Source organism: Micromys minutus (assembly GCF_963924665.1).
Source record: "Micromys minutus genome assembly, chromosome: 7".
Taxonomy (NCBI): Eukaryota; Metazoa; Chordata; class Mammalia; order Rodentia; family Muridae; genus Micromys; species Micromys minutus.
In genome coordinates, this window is record NC_137976.1 from 50,287,106 (window position 1) to 50,304,656 (window position 17,551).

A 17,551-nucleotide genomic window follows, 5' to 3' on the forward strand; every position below is an offset into this window, starting at 1 on the left:
GACTGACTTTGACTTACAGCCTCTGTATCTTTATCCCAAAGCAGCAGGATGCCTAACTCTCAGTTTTTCTGTCAGCTTGTCTCTTAGATGTAGTGCCTGACCTCTGATTGTAGCAGGCTGCCTCATTCTAATGCCCCTGATCATGTCTGTAGTAACCTGGCTATTTCTTATTCTTTGGGTCTGGGGTTAGCCTCTAAGGCTTTTCAAGAAGACTCATCCTAGAAAAGCAAAGGCTGCCCTGCTCTTATCTATAAGCAACACTGCTTAGTTTTTACCAAATAGAGGGAAAGATAAAAGAATAAAGAATAACCAACAGTCCATGAAGAGAAGTGCTAGAACACACTTTTGTCAAGGAACGTTGTTATTTATGATCATTAAATCATGGTAGTCTGATGAAAATAAAAGACATCATCAGGGCATGCACAAAAGTCTGTAGAATTCTTTGTCACCTTTCACCCATATTCCAGCCTCTATCTCCAGTCAGTCTGGACACACATTGTGTTGTGTAAGCTAAAGCAGGCCTGGCAGCCGCTTGCAAAACACAAAGCCCCCAAACAGCGAGTTCCATCTTCCCCATAAAACTGGTTCCTGCCACAGCACAGAAAGCCCAGGACAGGTTTTCTCAGGCCAGTGCATAACATCCAGATACCAAAGGGCTTTGAGTTCTGCAGATTAGATGTTATCTGAAGTAGAGACGTAGCGTATTTCCTAATAGTGAGCTTGTGCTAGGACTGGGGCTAGAAGTATAGTCCCTGGGCACAGGAACAGGAGGCTTTACTGTGTGCAGGAGGAGTCCAGCGGTCTTCCTTAAAACCACAGGAACAGGAGACTTTTGTATCTTAGCAGAAAAGAAAATGCTCAGGAACTGCAGTCTGTGAAATGTTTCACTGCTGTCCTTGATTAAAGACGTGCTATACAGAGGATAAAGCTAAAAACTATTTTATAAAAAATGAGAATGCTTACTTTTTACCTAGAAAGGTAAAGAACAAGTGCACTAGCAGAGATTTCCTATAGTCCATAGTTAATAGTCCTAAGAATCTATCAAGATATTGATCATTACTAGTAATCAATAATAGTATTTTTAAAAATGAAATTTTATTGCAGGGGATTATTGACTTAATGAAACTAAATGGCTAGACATTTCTCTGTCACTCCTACACTCCTTGTGCTGGGTGGTTCACACATTTGAGAGACAGGGAAGGTCAGCGGCCTGCCTGTGGGGTACATTAACTGGGGCAGGACAGCTATTTTCTGAGTCACTCTAGGTTTCTAGGCAAGCACCAGCTTCTTCTTGTAGAAGACATAGTTTGTTTCAGGTTCAGGGGGGAGCCTAAGATATCCGCATCTTTCTGGGATGTTGTTAGGAATAGGCAGACACTGCTAGGGGTGGTGCTACTTCATGGGGAGACAGGAAAGTCTGCCTGAGACTTTCATTAAGAGTGCATTTCTATCATGTTTCACATAGATGGGAACCTTTGGGGCTGGAGTAAGAGACAGGGGAGGGGAGGCTTTTGGGCTGTCTGCAGAGTGAACAGTACTGTGTACTCTAAAAGTTTTCAGGTAAAATGCTTTTTGTTTTTAATTTTAAAAACTTTCTCAAAAAATGTCCTGGTCACCACCAAACTTTGGATCTTCAGACAACCAGATCTGCAAATTCTCTCTGCATTTGCATCTAACAGGAGCTGTGTGACCCTGGTCAGGTCACCGACTTTCCCAGCTGCAAATCTTTTTCTATATATAAAGTCATGGACAAAGAACACCACTGTTAAGCATTACAATCGTTTTTACCTGAAAAGTTGTGATTGAGATTCCCTGCCTGCCCTACTCAGCTGTGGGGCTGATGTGCAAATCTTTGGCTACCATGGATTTGGTGTGGTCTGAAGGACTCAGAGAAGGGTCTTGATCTGCATGAGAGCTGACAGCCAAGTCTGAGTCTGCTGGAGAGCTGGGAAAAGCTGCACTAAAGTGGCTCTAATACCACACCACCCTTTGTTCTCTTGACAAGCTGAAAACATCACCAGAGGGAAATTCTGAGAGTGGGTGAGCCTAACACTTCAGTCCTTAAGTTTTCTAACAGACCAGAGACTTCTGTGCCTAGCACAGGTGCAGGCCTTACTCCGTGCGAGGGTGGGGACACTGGTGAGATCCTAGGGAGGGAGCTCAGATGTCATAGCTCCCGAAGCCTACTTTTTCCTGTGTCTAGCTCCAGACACATGAATTTATCTAGCAGTCCCTGGAGACAGAACAGACCCAGAATTAGCAGGAGCCTCCTTCCCTGATAACCTAAGTGCCCTGATTGAAAGGCAGAGGCTATCAGGAGAAGGGCTGCCGTGAGTCGGCATTGATTTCTCCAGCCTTTGTCTGCGTCTGGTTTCTGTCTCGCTTGGAGGTGGTTACTGTTACTACAAGCAGCATGAATCATGTCTCTGTTAAAAAACAGAGCTTCAATTGTCTTACATAACCCCTGGTAACTGAACATCTAATAATAGCAAGCCATTTCCAGGTAGGGAATCTGTCTACCTCCCAGACACACTCATGCACACGCATGCACATATGCACACAAACTCTCAACTCCTCACACAGCGTGACAGACAGGAGGGGGCAAAGGGAAAAAGAGAAGGGACCAATCGATTTTTCTTCTCTCTCTCTCTCTCTCTCTTTTTTTTTTTTTTTGCCGAGTACTAAATATCCATGCATCATGAGATAACTGATATGTTTAACTGAACTTGTTTAAGGAAATGCAGGAAACGAGTATTCATCTTAAAAGTATTTGAAACAGCCAAGTGCTCAAAACACATCAGGCAGATCTATTTTCTAGCTCTTTCCTAGTGTACAGAAATGTCAAACCCAAAGGACAAAGGAGGCAGCTATATCACTGTATTGGCTGCTAGCATGCACTGGTTAAATTGAAGTTTCAAAGGACTTTTTTCTCATCCCCTTTATGTTTCACCAGAGTATATTCCAAAGTTTCTTGGCTCTGTTTATTGCATAAATTCCCAGGGAGTGAAAAGCAACAGAAAACATGGCTCCAGTGTCTCCCCATGCAGGCCATGTAGTACCACAGTGTCCCTGAACTACTCTCTTTGTGGTAGGGGATAACCACATTTATGGATTTTCATTTCTCTCCTGAGCATATCTTCTGTTTTGCCATAAGCTATGAGGACTTTTCACACATGATTTCCTCCCAGCCACCTGTTAAGATGATTACCCCAAATCCCAGTGATATGGAGGAAAGACTGAAAATACAACTTAGAAAAATTACAAAGGTAGAGAGTGTGTGTGTGTGTGTGTGTGTGTGTGTGTGTGTGTGTGTGTCTGTGTGTGTTTCATCTGTAAGTGGTACCCACATATAGAAGCCAGAAAAGATGTCTGGTCTGTTCCTGTGTCACTGTCTCTGACATTTCTTTGAGAAACTGTTTCTCACTGAACTAGAACCTCACTGTTCTGGTAGGGCTGGATGGTTAGTGAGCCCTGGGGACCTGCCTGCCTCTTTCTTCCCAGTGCTGGGATTGCAGGCGCATGTGGCCATGTCCAACATTTTATGTGGGTACTGGGGTTCTGAACTCAAGTTCTCATGATTGCAAAGCAAGCAATCTTACTAAATGAGCTATCTCCCCAGCCCCCAAAGATAATTTTTTCTTTAAATCACTCATTTGATTGAAGATCAAATGGGGTCTTGATAGAGAGTTAAAATATTTATGAGGAAAAATATTACAAAGGTATCTATGTCTGTATTTCTTCACCGACTCACATTTCCCTCTTGTGGGAAATCATTGCCAGGACATACTTTTAAAGCTGCATCCCCAGGAGACAGTACCCCCAGTTATCATGGAGGACTTTATGGAAATTACAGACAGAGAGGTTACATCATGCTCCTCATCTGGGGTAGGACCACAGGAGGGAAACTTACTTCTCTCCTTTGATTGTTCTATGATGTGAAACAGTGGATTAGACTAGTTAAGCTAAACAACGTCCTCTGAGGACAGCTGCCTGGCTATTCCACCAGGTTCTCAGCTGCACAGGGTACAAAAGGGCGCAATGAGACAGTTACCTGTCAAAGTAGTGTATGTTTCTTGCAAATAGGATAAACTTTGCCCACTTCCTTTAAGGAGTAGTTCCAATCCATAAAAGCAAGGACAGCATTAGACTGGAGAAGAAACACAAAGAAAAAGATAAGAGGGAGGAGAAGATGTCTATTATTGTTACCTGAACATCTGGCTAGAACTGGCAAAAAAGAAAATCTTGATTAGTATTCTCTGGTGGTTTTGCTACATGCCATATGGATATTAAAGGAAATGAGTTCTAGGTTTTTTTTCCTCCCCTCACAAATATCCAAATGCAGAGCAGAGGGGAGGAACCTTGACCACTGAGTCACCCTGCATCAGAGCAGCATCACAGTGCTGGGATGCAGCTGCTGGGACTAGACTCTGCTGTTTATTTCCTATGCTGTGTGAATAAAATTATTCTTAAAATCGGTATTCTGGTGGACTAAATGTTTTAATAAAAACAGCCCTGAGACACCACAATTTTCTTCACAAAAGGCTATTCCCTCTAACTACTGTGACTATTGCCAAATGGTTCTTATTTAGGGAAGAATTTTGCTTCTCCTTCTCTTGGCTTGAAAAAACAGGCTCACTCCATGCCTGTGTGAGGTGACTATACTTACCTGAAATTTTAGGGCACTATGTCAGCCAGTTCTTTCACAGTGGTGAGTTGGGCATCTGAGCAAGGACCTGATGAGCCACATGCATTTCCGTGTAAAAGTAGATTTTTATGTTACTTTGCACTGCAACAGTAAGAGTGTTTCTGGCTCATTGCTGACAAGTAGATCATAATAACCATAAGTGGGCAACAATCCACATATCACCGTATCAGAAGCTTGGAGCTAATATCTTCAAGTGATTCAGAAGTTCTTTTTTCAATACTTTTGTTTCTGCCCTCCTTTATTGAATGTCTGTTGTCAGTGATGGACTCTCTATCCATGAAAGGGATCCCAGCCATGCGCCAGACACTCACCATGTTCTTTATCCTCTACACTGAACAAAACATCAGCAAAGCACTAAGTCCAGCTGTTCTGAGGCAACAGGAAATTCATTTGTAGTAACTGGTCTGATGACAGGAACCGGGGAAACTGATGGAAGTGGGAATTCCTTCCTTACAAAGGCACAGCAGTTTAAACACATCCTAGGCACGGCTCACACAGGGCAAACGAGCAACTCCGATTGTACTGTTTATATTTCTCAGCAAGTGTCTGGGGCCCTGGAAATCTGAAAGATCTAATACCATACAAGCCAGTTCTACAGGTATCTCAGCAATCCTCCAAAAGGAAGATTTGGATGTCCATCTGGTAAGCTTAACTGTATTTGTGTAGTAATTAGGGTGCATCTGAGAGCCTATCTTAACTATTAGACTCATTTATAGGAACCCAGCAATTAATTATTATAAAATAAATGTCTCCAAAGCAATTATTTGAGAAGCCAGTAGGTAATCAGAGATAAAAAAGCAGATACTGAAAGAAGAAAAGTTACAACTATCTAAAACTATGACAGAGGAACTGAAGAAAACTTTGGGGTGGTTTGTCTGAGTGCTACCGGAGCGTCTCAGAAGATTTTAGATCCTTATTCGTGTCCATACTTTTGTAGGCCACAGGCAAGGAATGCAATGCAATAATCCTACATGTAGAACAGGGGTGTTAGGCGGGTTGGCTCTAAGGAGTCCTTCCAGCCATAGCATTTGATGGTGCTATGTAAGCGATGGAGAGGCAATCCCTGTCTTATTTAGATAAACACTACTTTCTTCTGCTCAGGGTCTGTGTGCCTTGCATGGCTTGTTGGGGTTTTCAAGAAGTCACATAACAAATATCAAGGTGACCATTTTTCATCTATCCAAGGACATTACAAGAAGTAGCCCTGCCTTTCTTTGTCTGTCAATGTCCCCTCTCACATCAGACTGATGCCGAAGATGAAAACAATCATTCTGGTACTGAGGAGAAGTCTCTATTCTCCCACAAACCCCCACCTTGCTCATGCAAGCTTATCTGATTGGACTATTTATGTCTTGGCTATTTCTCCTCCATCTAACTTAGTTATAAAAATCCATGGTAAGCATAAATCTGCAAAAGCAAAACAAACAAATAGGATGAAACAGCTCTGAAGAATTTACTGTAGCAAAAGTAGTGTAGTAAAACATTCTACTCTCTGGATGCAGGAAGCTTTACTAAGACACGTTCATCTTAGAAAAGACAATATGAAATGTACCCAGGATAGTTTCCTATGTTGTGATCTTTTGCCATAGATTGGTTTTAAAGTCTAGAATGCAGGCAAGGATATTTCTCCCAACAGTTCTCAGGTCAATGAGCCTTCAAAGCCAAGCAGCCCAGAGCGTGCAGAGCTAGCCTTACAGACACAAAGGAGCCACACAGAAAGCTCAGTACTTAGAGCTTATATCATATCCTGACTAGGCACTCTGGTTACCCATGACTCGCTCCTTTCCATTTCTGCCCTATTCATTTGCTGGTCTCATTCCCTTCACCTGGAATGCCCTCTGTCTGCTTCTCTTTTACTTCTGAAGCCCTCTGGACACGCTGTAAGCTTCATGTCTAAGAATCAGTTTAGGCTGACTCAACTTGGGACCCAGTGATAATTTTCCTGGCTAGCACTTGACAGCTAGTTTATTGCAATGACTAGAGTCCCTAAGACCACACACCTAGGAAGTGTTCTGAGACCACCAGAAACATTGCCAAGGGCTACACAATCATCATGAAAGGGAAAGAATATGCAAGCTTTAACAACAGACACAGAAGATGTGGTATCTAAGAGAAAAGCTATAACCTTATGCTTAAGGGAATCAGTAAAACAGTAATTCTCAATGACTAAAAGGGAGGAGCTAAAATATTTGGTACAGAAATAAACAGTGTCACGAAGTTTGGCTATGCTTACTATAGAAGTAAAGTAAGATTTGAAGAGGGAAAATATGGAATACAGCTAAAACAGGAAAATGTATATATTTAACATAAACAAATAGGCATATATATGTATATATTTGTATATACATGTATATTCATCACTGTCCCCCTTAGTCTGACCCACCCTTCATACATCATACAAACTCTGACAATGCCCAAGTAAAGGGCTGTAATAAATCTTGGAAGAAAAGCCTGGAATAAATTGCAGAAACACTGCATGTTACTATATATGTATCCGACTTTATTTATGTGAGTATTTATATATCAATATATACAAACATATACATTTGTATGATGTTTGGCAACCTTGCTCATGGTATTACTGTGAAGTAGGCATGTGCTAAACATAATTAGCCCATTAGACAGATGGTAGGTCTCTGGCATCTCTCACCATAGTCTAAAATGGTGGAGCTATGAGCAGGGACTGAAGAGAGAGTATGCTTTGATATGCAGCTAACTGCAAATCCCTGTGAATTGCTTCTTTCCTAAAGACAATCTGGGTAGGCTGCATTTGGCTGAGAACTGGGGATAGTTTGAGAAGCTTTAAAAATATACAGAGGGACAACTTTCCACATTCATTCAGATATAGCATCTTCATTTTTACTTACTAGAGGCATTTTCTTTTTTGAAAAACAGCTTTTTATCTTTACTCATCTGTGTTCCAAGTAAACTTCCAAATTGCTGAGCAGATAAATAACAACAACAAAGCAACAGCAACCCCAACAAACACATGCCAAGGTGACATGCTGGATAAATTAAAAAGTGCACCATTGAAAACAACGATGTCGAAAATGGGTTTGTGTTTATGACCAACACAAGGTGTTCACTGTGGCCTGGTGATCCACTGTGTCCAAAAGAACCCATGCTGGACATTTATCTGGTTGAAGGTTGAATACCATATGGCTGTAGCATTGCCAGTCCATTGCTCAGCTGGCCTCAGTGACCATGGGAGCAAATATTCCAGCCCCTTTCCTTGTTAGTTAAACAGGACCTCACAGGAATACAAGGGTTACTAAAATCAAGACTTGAGTTCACAAATGCATTTGAACTGGCTTCAGGAAGACATGAAACATCAATGCATCTGCAGAGTAGAACTTGCAGTTGGCCGTTCTTTACCATCTGGTCTCAAGAACATCTTCTGCTTGGAAAGTCACATACGCAAAGAAAACACCACACACAAGCAACTCCCTGTGTCATGTTTCTGGTCAGTTACAATGACGAATTAACAAAGCAAACCAGCTAAATATAAGCAAGCATGCCTTCTTCCAGATGACAACACACATTATTTACCTTAGGTCAATAGAAGGGAGAGGCCTCCTTGTCAGAGACCTGGACTGAAAACAGAACACTCAGGAGTACATAGCCTTTCAAGAGGTCCACGCCGAGTAGATTTCACTAGCTTGTTTCCCAGAACCACACAAAACCATCTCAGCATTTTCCAAATTAAAAAAAAAAATTACTAACTAAATAAAAATGGCCTATGTACAAAATGCTCTACTTATGTGTTAATGACGTGATAGGCACTAATACACACACTAGACTTTTATAATACAGGCCCTCAGACATTCCTATTCTTGCTGGAGTACACAGGGACCATTTAAAATTTTTTTCATGATGAAGGGTCATCTTTGTGAATACTCACCAGTCTTGCTTGTCAAAAATAGATTTTTCCTACCTCTCTGGAGAATCACCCTCAGTGCTACAGACTGAACTGTGTGTAGTGAGCTCTCCATTGCCAACGCCACACTCTCAGCTTTTTAGAGCCATCTCCTCCCAACGGTCCGTGCTAAGTCTATTCTCAAAATGGCTTTGGATTGGAAAAATCAGATACACGAGGCCTACAGAGACAATACTACTTTTGAATGCAGGATTTGTTGGAGACTTGGTGGAGACACATTTGGACGTTTGCAGGTCCTTGTTTATTCTTATTTACAGGTGTAAATCAGAGGTGTACACTGTCAGAATTGAATTGTAAGGGATCAGAATGTAAGAGAGTTTAATAATTGAGTGCTTTGATTGAAGGGTTATTTTCTGTGGGCTTGGCCAGAACCTCATCACTAATTTCTTTATTTGTTAGGTATCTGATCCCTTTCAGTTCAGCCCCTTGCTTTCCTCAGACAGGTGACTAACACGCTTTTGTTGGATCAGGTGACAGTCAGGAGAGGCTGACTTCACAGGGAAGCAGAAGCAGGAAAGGATGGAGAAGTCATGGTAGAAAGCATTTCTGGGGTTTCAATGTTTCCTGAGGCTTTGCACAGGACTCTGGCCTATCTGGACACTGACAAACCTAAAGAGACTAAGAAGCTATTATAAGAAGTATTCAGTGGTGTATCATCTGACCATCTTTTCTTCTAGTTACCTGAAGGGACATTAGCATAATTTACAATCTGTGAGAGGCAGAATAGGGATAGCATTGAAATTTACCTTTGGCTATCTCTGATATAGGATTTGTAAGTCAACTAGTAAAGTTAGTTCCTGTTGGGAGGACAGGGAGCAGCATTTAGCCAAGAGCTAGCAGTTTTGCTAGTTGTGATTTTTATTTTGAAGTCAGTGCTTAAGACATTCACTTGTTTACACTCTCAAAGTTTCAAACGACACAGATGTGACAGAATTCATACTTTCTGCTTAATCAGGTCAATTGTCCCTTTCCCAGTTTGTTCAAATCGATGATTTCACGAAGAATGCTTTTAAGCTTTCCGCATACATCTTTGCATATTTGTTAACCTTTTTAAATATAAAAATACTAAGTTCTGTGGATTACCTTAGAATAAGCAGAGTTTGCAAGAAGCTGTCAACTTTATATTAGCCAAAGCTACTGCTATCGAAAACAGAGGCCTGGGCAGAAACTGCTTTACCAGTTTCTCACAACCTAACAGTCCACAGCATCAGAAGGCATGGCTAATGGGCTCTGAAATTCAATCATAGCATTGATGATTTTTTAGGAATCTTATCTTTTTTAGAACTCTTGTCTTCTCTTTCTAAAAATCACAAGAAGTCCTCCCTACTTTTCTTTTATTCCCCCCCCTCCTCGGAGGGTGGTGGTGGGTGGGTGTAGGTGGATTTCAGAACAACTGAAGGACTGTTTTCAATTCCATAGGAGACTAACGATTGAGTAATTCTCTCACATCTCTGTTTGCACTTTCACAGTCTGGTGGCATTGATTTGTGTCTCATAAGTAGACATTTCCTTTGTTGGTCACAAATCAATGCTACAGAACAAACCTGCCAGTACAATCCCACCCCTAACTCTCTTGCAGATTAAAAACAAAGCACAGTTTACATTTTTTCCTTTTCAAAAGATTAATTTCATTGGTTGGTAATATATGAAAGGAAGACAGAGCACCGGATTCATAATCCCTGGGGAGAGGAGCCCCTCCCTAGCCTGACTGTGTTTCTTTCACACTGCCTAGAGCAGCTTTAGCTGGGAGAGCAGAACTCACCCTCCACCCTGCGCCCTGGTGTGCCCTGTTAACCCAATTAAGGTCCTCGCCTTCATACATCACGCAGCAGCCTGGAGCAGCACGCTGTGATGTCATACTCAGATATGATTTCTTGGCAGAGAAAAAAACTAAACAGCAGAAGAGGCCGAGTGTACTGTGTTTTTATTCAAATCTTCTAAGAGGGGCAAAGAGTCTGTTTTTCTTATAGTTTCCCCTGAGAGAAATAGAACACGCATTTTCTCATGTGAGTGGGAAAACTCAGTTTTGAAGATACCCTGGTGCTCCGACCCCACGTGGCTGGGTAAACAGGAATAAAGAGGTAGAAGAAAGCACTGCCTGCACGTAGGCTGCTCTGCCCACACATAGCTACAGGTGGAAGGCAAGCAGGCACAATGTGATTTGCACAGATTAAAAGACCAATTTTCTCTTCTCTTTTTTTCTTTGTAAGAATAGCCAATTGATTTTGGCCTAGCTATTGCTGACTACACCAGGCCCATTTTAATCCATCACTGATTAAATGGTATGTGCTTGGCTGGAGGCACACGGCAGTAGGGACGAGCAGAAGGACACCAGTGACCAATGCTGGTCTGGCACTCTGGGAAGGCCATGGCCACTGTTGGGAACACACCTTAGGCTCAAACTCACTGATGGAATTCTAGGAGGCTGAACTTAGAATTCATTTAGTTTTTTAATCCTGACCTTAAGAAGGGGAGAGTTGACTTTTGTTTTTAAACACGAATACGGAAAGTCCTATGTTCTAAAATGCCTTGGCGTCTGACATAAAGATGGTACTCAGCAAAAGCCCTCTTAAGTGGTATAAAGAGGCAGATTTCCAAAAGGTATGGAGGCTTGAGTAGCTTAGAGGCTTGTGTAGTGAAACTACAATGAAATACAGGACAAAACATTCTCACAGACACAGGACTTGTTTATGGGCATCTCCTAGAGAAATGCATCTCTACAAATTCTGATAACTGTAAGAAAGTACATTTGATTGCCATAAGAAAGGCTAATCTTAACATTATATGATGTCTTACAAAAGTAAGGCTGGGAGGAACTCTCTCCAGACATGCTCAGGAAGCTTCAGTCTACAGACATCCACAATAAGGAGAAATGCCCCAGTCCACCTGACAGAGAGGCTCTAGTCTGCAGTGTGTTCTAGGACGTGGGCCCTGGGTCTGAGAATTCTCGGACTCCATTTTCAAAGGGATGCTTAATTTTCTCCTCTCATTTAAAGCTTCCTCTCTCCCTCTCTCCTTTTTCCTCTCTCCCATTATCATTTACTTAATTTGTATCCTGGCCATAATGGGGACCAAACTGTAACCAGAGGTACTATTAAGATAAGAAATTTCAGGAAGAAAGATTTAATGAGGGGCTTAGGAGTTTCTGGAAGAGAAATAGAAAATTGTTTGGTGAGAAATGAGGAAAACTAAGAACATTAACCATCCGAATGAGAACAGTGGCTGCATGAGAAAGACGTTGGAGACACAGATGGTCTGCATTCTCCAGAACAAAAACAAACAGGAAGTAACGGGGCCAGAGCCCCCCTCTCCCCTTCATTCCTCCCGCCAGCGTCAGTTAGAAAAAACACCCAAACCAGAATGTGTTCACATCAAAAAGTTTCCCTTCAAACACTGGAAAGTGACTAAAGTAAAAGAAACAAGCGATAACGGCTTCTAACCTATGATGCCAGGGGACAGTGCATTCCAGGGGCCGAGGAGGACAGATCACACATGCACAGTGTGGAGAAACTCAGCATCCGGGCTCACTAGTGTGAAGGACAGCAGACAGTCGCACATCAGAGGCATGAGGGACAGGGGAGGTGGCGAGGAGCTGAGGGTAGAGGTTATCTGAGTACATGGAATTCGCTAGGGTTTTAGTTGGAGTAATAAGTTCTTAGGACATGGAGCTAACTGACTAAAATGTAGCTGGCCAGTTCCCAGGTTAAGAGCTCATCTGTCCCCACATCTCAGTGTTGACGTACTGCCTAGAACATAAGCATGGCATGTAAGATCTGCACAATTGGGCTGCAAGGCCCGAGAGGAGGTGCGTGGCGTGCCAGTGGCCTCCCTCCTCTCGCTCTGGAAGAGGCACAGAGCTGACAGGTTAATCACCGGTCCAACTGCAGACTCACGAGCCACCCCACAGAGATAAACCACCCGGGTCGTGCACCACTCCAGGCAGCAATGAGGACAGTCTTCATGTTCCCAAACTAATTGGACAGTAAGGAGTGTCCTTAAGAATAAAAGAGATTGGGAATGGAGGATGGAAATAAAAGGGGAAAAAAGTGTCCTTGTTCAAAGTTTTAAATTACAGGCTCAGTAAAAAAACTGGCATTCCACCACATCCGGTCTAGTTACCAAATGGAAAAACAGGGTCATTAACATGTTTATTTGAATTACATTAGTCCTTCCTTTTCATATTTAATTTATTCTGCTAGGGAAAAAAAAAAAAAAAAAAAAAAAAAAAAACAACACACCACTCTGCATGCTGGTGAAAGGCAGGAGTGTAATGGATCAGGGAGCCGAAATACAATGATCTTCACCCATTATCTGCCTGGCAACAGCTTTTCAGAACGTTCAGGGAGGAAGAGAAGGGTTCAGAGAGATGTAGGGTATAGCTTATTAAAATAATATGAGGCACTTTTGAAATAAGGAGTGTGAAGACGATCTGGAAAGGAAGCTAAAACAAATCAGCAAAAAAGGCCCCATTGAAGACTTCTTACATGGCCTGTCTGTCCAGACACAAGCCTGGGGCTGGGTTTAGAGAGCGTTCTCCTCAGGAGCAGGTTAAGGAGGTCTGTGTCATTAGCATTTGAAAAAAGCCAAGTCTCTGGAGTCCCCTTTTCTTCAGGACACTGTCTGGAAATGGCCTTGTTATTTTTATGGTGGCAAAAAGGCAAGGATGCAAGGCTCAGACACTCCCAGCACTTGCCTTAGTCCCCACAGTGCTCATTTATACTCGTCCTGAAATCTAGTTGCCTTCATCCATGAGAAGAGAACAACTCACAAGGAGAAAAAAGGATGGGATACCTTGTCCTCATGTTCTATGAAGCTTTGGACAAACAGATTGTTTAATTCTAGAGACAGCCTGAGCTGGTGGCCAAAGGCCTGACAAGACTGAGGAGGACCAGGCTCAGAGCTGCCTGTCTGCATCTGCCTGAAGGAATTTTCTCCTTAGAAATTGACCTTGGGTTCACAGGGTACCTCCACAGTAGGTTGCCACCCACTCACAATGAGTCACTTCAAGTTCAAATCTTTGTGTGGAGTGAGGATGCTAACGTAAGGATGCTTTTTAGTCTCAGACTGGTGCTGCCTTGTCACTCTGGAAGCATCAGTCTCTGGCTGCAACAGTGTATTGAATCCAGCCTCTCTGGTTCTGGGCACTCTTGGTGCTCTAAACCCAAAGAACCGTTGGAGAGGAACAGGCTGTGGAACAGTGCTCTGTAGCCTTTATTAATATCTCCTACAGCAGGGGAAATGCCTTGTGTTTTTCCTTAAGTCAGGTTTTGCACTTTGCTACAGACAGCTTTTGTTTTGTTATGATTCTTCCTCTTTGGTCCAGTTTGTTGAACATTTTGCCAGCTGTCTCTGAGCTGCTGAACCTTGGCTCAGATGCAACTATATTAATACTAAGACCACTCTGCTTGGAGCCTGGAATATACTTGGAACTTAGGGGAAGGGAAGAGTTAAATCACAATGATTTGAACCAGTGAGGCATTCTATTTAGATGGTCAAATCCAGACAGGGGTCTAATAATGTCTGTAAAGGGATGAAAAGCTGGGGAATGGGAAAATGGATTTCCTTATTACATTCTGTTCTGTGTGGATGAAAATCTTTCTGGTCTTTAAACCACTTGAAACACAAGCTTGTAAACAAAATTCATTAAAGACTGGTCACAGAAATAGTATCACTAAAGTTTAGCTAAATTCATGGGCAGTAAGTTCAGAGTTATTCAGAGAAACTAGGATATGTGAAGGGAAGTAACTAATTCCTGAAGTCAGTGACAAGGACAGTTGTGACTTATGTAACAGTCTCTGGTCCTGTGGTCAGACACTGAACGCTGACCTGAAAGGGCTATGAGCCTGACCCAAAGGAGTTTTCTTAAAACCACAGGCTCCCAAGATCCTATGCAGCAATTATGATGCTAAAAGCAGGCACGGGAGGGCCAGAATGTCTGCAAAGCTGCAGTCATCTACACCCTGTACCCGAGCCACACCACACCACTCTGTGCAGTAACTACCTCCCTGACTCAGGTGAGAGAAGTGTGGATCAGAGAAATACCTTCAGAGAGGAGAGGCAAAGTGCAGGTCACATGGCTCACAAGTGGCAGATCTCAGATTGAAACTCAGGAAGATTTGCTCTTAAAAACTACCTATTGTGGCTTTAACATGTTAAAATAAATACTCATTATTCTATACATACTGATTCAGTCTCTCTATGTATATATCTCTCTGTCTCTCTGTGCATATCCACGCATAAACATGCATGTTGCTGTGCTTCCCAGAACCTGCCCAGCCATCTTGCTGCCCCTTTGCTCAGTGGCTTGAAGTACCAACAACTGGTACTAGTTTGATCTTTTGGAGCTATCTGGTCTTTTCCTTCATTTTCCCTCTATCTAAACAGCATGTAGTATCTTTTGTTAGCAAACCATGTATATATGTACATTTTACTGTAATGACAGTTGGGTAGCTCACTAAGAAGAAACAAGAGGAGCAAGCAGATGACGAAAAGGAAAAGGGCATTCAGCTACTAACATGCACAGCTAAGGATTATAATAAAGTTGCGCAGCCTATACATATCATTGGCAACTTGTTCTTCCCTATCTCCTAAATGTTCATTGCTGTTCTAACCTAAACTCACGTAGTAGAATGGAAAGAATATCTAAGAAGTGAACAAATATCAGTTGTATAGTTGTGTGTGTGTGTGTGTGTGTGTGTGTGTGTGTGTGTGTGTAATTCTAATGGTATATGGGGTTTCAAATTGAAAGATGAAAAATGTCAAATCCTGGGATAGGGAGAAGGCAGAAGAATTTATAAGAGTAATTACATCCATCCAAATGAGTTTGCCTTTCTTCTATTTTGAAGATAGTGCAGTTAGGCTGTAGGTGCCCAGATTGCAAGGATGTTGCTAACCTAAAGCAATGACACTGTGTTGTAGGAACATTTATTAAGCTTTTAAACATTATGTTACTGAATTATCTGTATCTTAATTTTCATTCTGGAAAATGCAGTTTATTTTCCCAACATTCAGAATTACTATTTATTGTTATTAATTTGGTTTTTTTGTTTGTTTTATTGAGACAGAGTTTTATTCTGTAGCCCCAGGCTATCCTGGAACTTGCTCTGGAGATCAGGCTATCCTTGAACTCAGAGATCTGCCTGCCTCTGCCAGTGTATTGAGATTAAAGGCATATACCACTACCACCTGGAAATATTCAGAATTATTATATGTTTACAAGTAATTAGGACCTATCATTAAAGGTCCAGCTAATAACAAAGTCATTTCTAACCCCTTTCCAGGGCCTCTTGCCTCATGTATATTACTGTTCTTCCTTCCCTTTCTTTCTGTAGAGCAGCTTACAATTTCATAAACATTCCCCTGGAGGCACACCTCTCAGAGAGTCTACCCGTGGCCAATAGGGGGAAAAGTTAATATAGCTTGATATCATTAAGAAAAGAGAATCCATCTTTGAGAAATTCTTCTATTCGTTAAGAAAGTGTCCTTATAAGGGCTTACATTCCTTCGACACCAATGTGATGACAGGACTGCAGACACGGCCTGGGGATGTGTCATTACAGAACTCAGAAAAGCCTTGTCACTGCTTAACTCATCAGCATCAAAGGAGAAAGATAAGGCAGGGAAAACGTCAGAGCCAGCTGCCTACAGCATCCCCGAGAAGACCTTGATAAGCAGGCATGCTGAGGCTAGCACATAGCACACAGTGTGACCAGGGGCTCTGGGCTCTGCTTTTGGAGCTCAGTATGAACCACATGTGCAGAGTGGGAGGAATTAATGTAACTGACCAGTTCCAAAAGCCCTCATCTGTGCTGTGAAGGGATCCTTTCAAATAGAAAGTTCTGGTTTTGTGAATGTTTTCTGGATGGTTTCTTGGTAACACCATGGAATTAATGTGGCTAACACCACAGATTTAGTTCCTCAGCAAACTATATAGCTCAGTATAATATTTGTACTTAGTACCTTCTCAATAAATATTTATTCAGTGAGTAAATGTCTTGGGATACAGAAAAAAATTTTCATTTCATAGTCACAGGTTACAATTTAGATTAAAATGGAAAGCTGCCAAAAAGAACACTGGGTATCAGTATTAAGGTGTCTGAGCCCATGAGCAAAATAATTCAAGACACAAATCTCACTTATGTTGAGACTGTTGTATTCCTAAAAGCAGCTATGCCACAAGACAAGACAATGACCATTTGGAAATTTTCACATTAGGGGAGAATGTTCTTCCTAGCTTTCTCTTCCAAAAAGACATAATTAATCATTAGCAAACTCCCTGAGTTTATTAAGATTATATTACCAGCCCATCAAATGCTCTCAGCATCTAGCTGGAGATATGAAAATGACAGATTCATTGTCTTCACTTTTCACACGGGAAAACAGAAATTTGCTTCTATTGCAGTCACCCCGATTCTTTGAGGGGTGGGAAACAATTAAATCTACCAGTTCTATAGCTTGATCCACTATGTCTTTATAAAACATTGGCATATAGTTTGCTAATGTGTGGTGCACAGTGATTAAAGTGTCAATAAACCCTTCCATAAGGCTTGCTTCAGATAATAACAATCATGCAGTAAAGGAGCATATAAACGCATAGAGATGCTTACCAATACCAACTACCTAACTAACATGGTCAGACATACCTTAACCAGAATTCCTTAGTAGTACCTTAAAAAATACTGAACAGGACTAGAACCTGGAATATTTCTGGCATCTTCAATCGCTTTTAACATCTGGGGTTTTGTTTTGGCTTTGGGGTGTACTGTTTTCTCTCTCTTTTTTCCTCGTCTAGAATCTGGCCAAGGTAAGCATGGAGTACTGACAGAGCTCCCTTACTACCTATAGAACAGACTGCCTCTCATGTCTCCTGGTCAGCAGTGACCAGTAAACACCGGTGTTTTATTTTAGTAG

The 17,551-nt window shown here is 41.9% G+C and overlaps 1 protein-coding gene across 11 annotated transcripts in view; it reads right to left on the reverse strand.

The window, feature by feature from the left end:
* The window catches only part of ZBTB20 (zinc finger and BTB domain containing 20), a 687,690-nt gene that overhangs the window by 62,374 nt on the left and 607,765 nt on the right, over window positions 1-17,551 (reverse strand). For 2 of the 11 annotated variants that reach the window (XM_080919189.1, XM_080919184.1), the window contains one exon: window positions 4,052-4,147. The exons of the other annotated variants lie outside the window; for them this stretch is intronic. The gene's annotated coding sequence lies outside the window, so the exon portion shown is untranslated. The remainder of the gene's footprint in view (window positions 1-4,051; window positions 4,148-17,551) is intronic. 11 annotated transcript variants of the gene reach the window in all.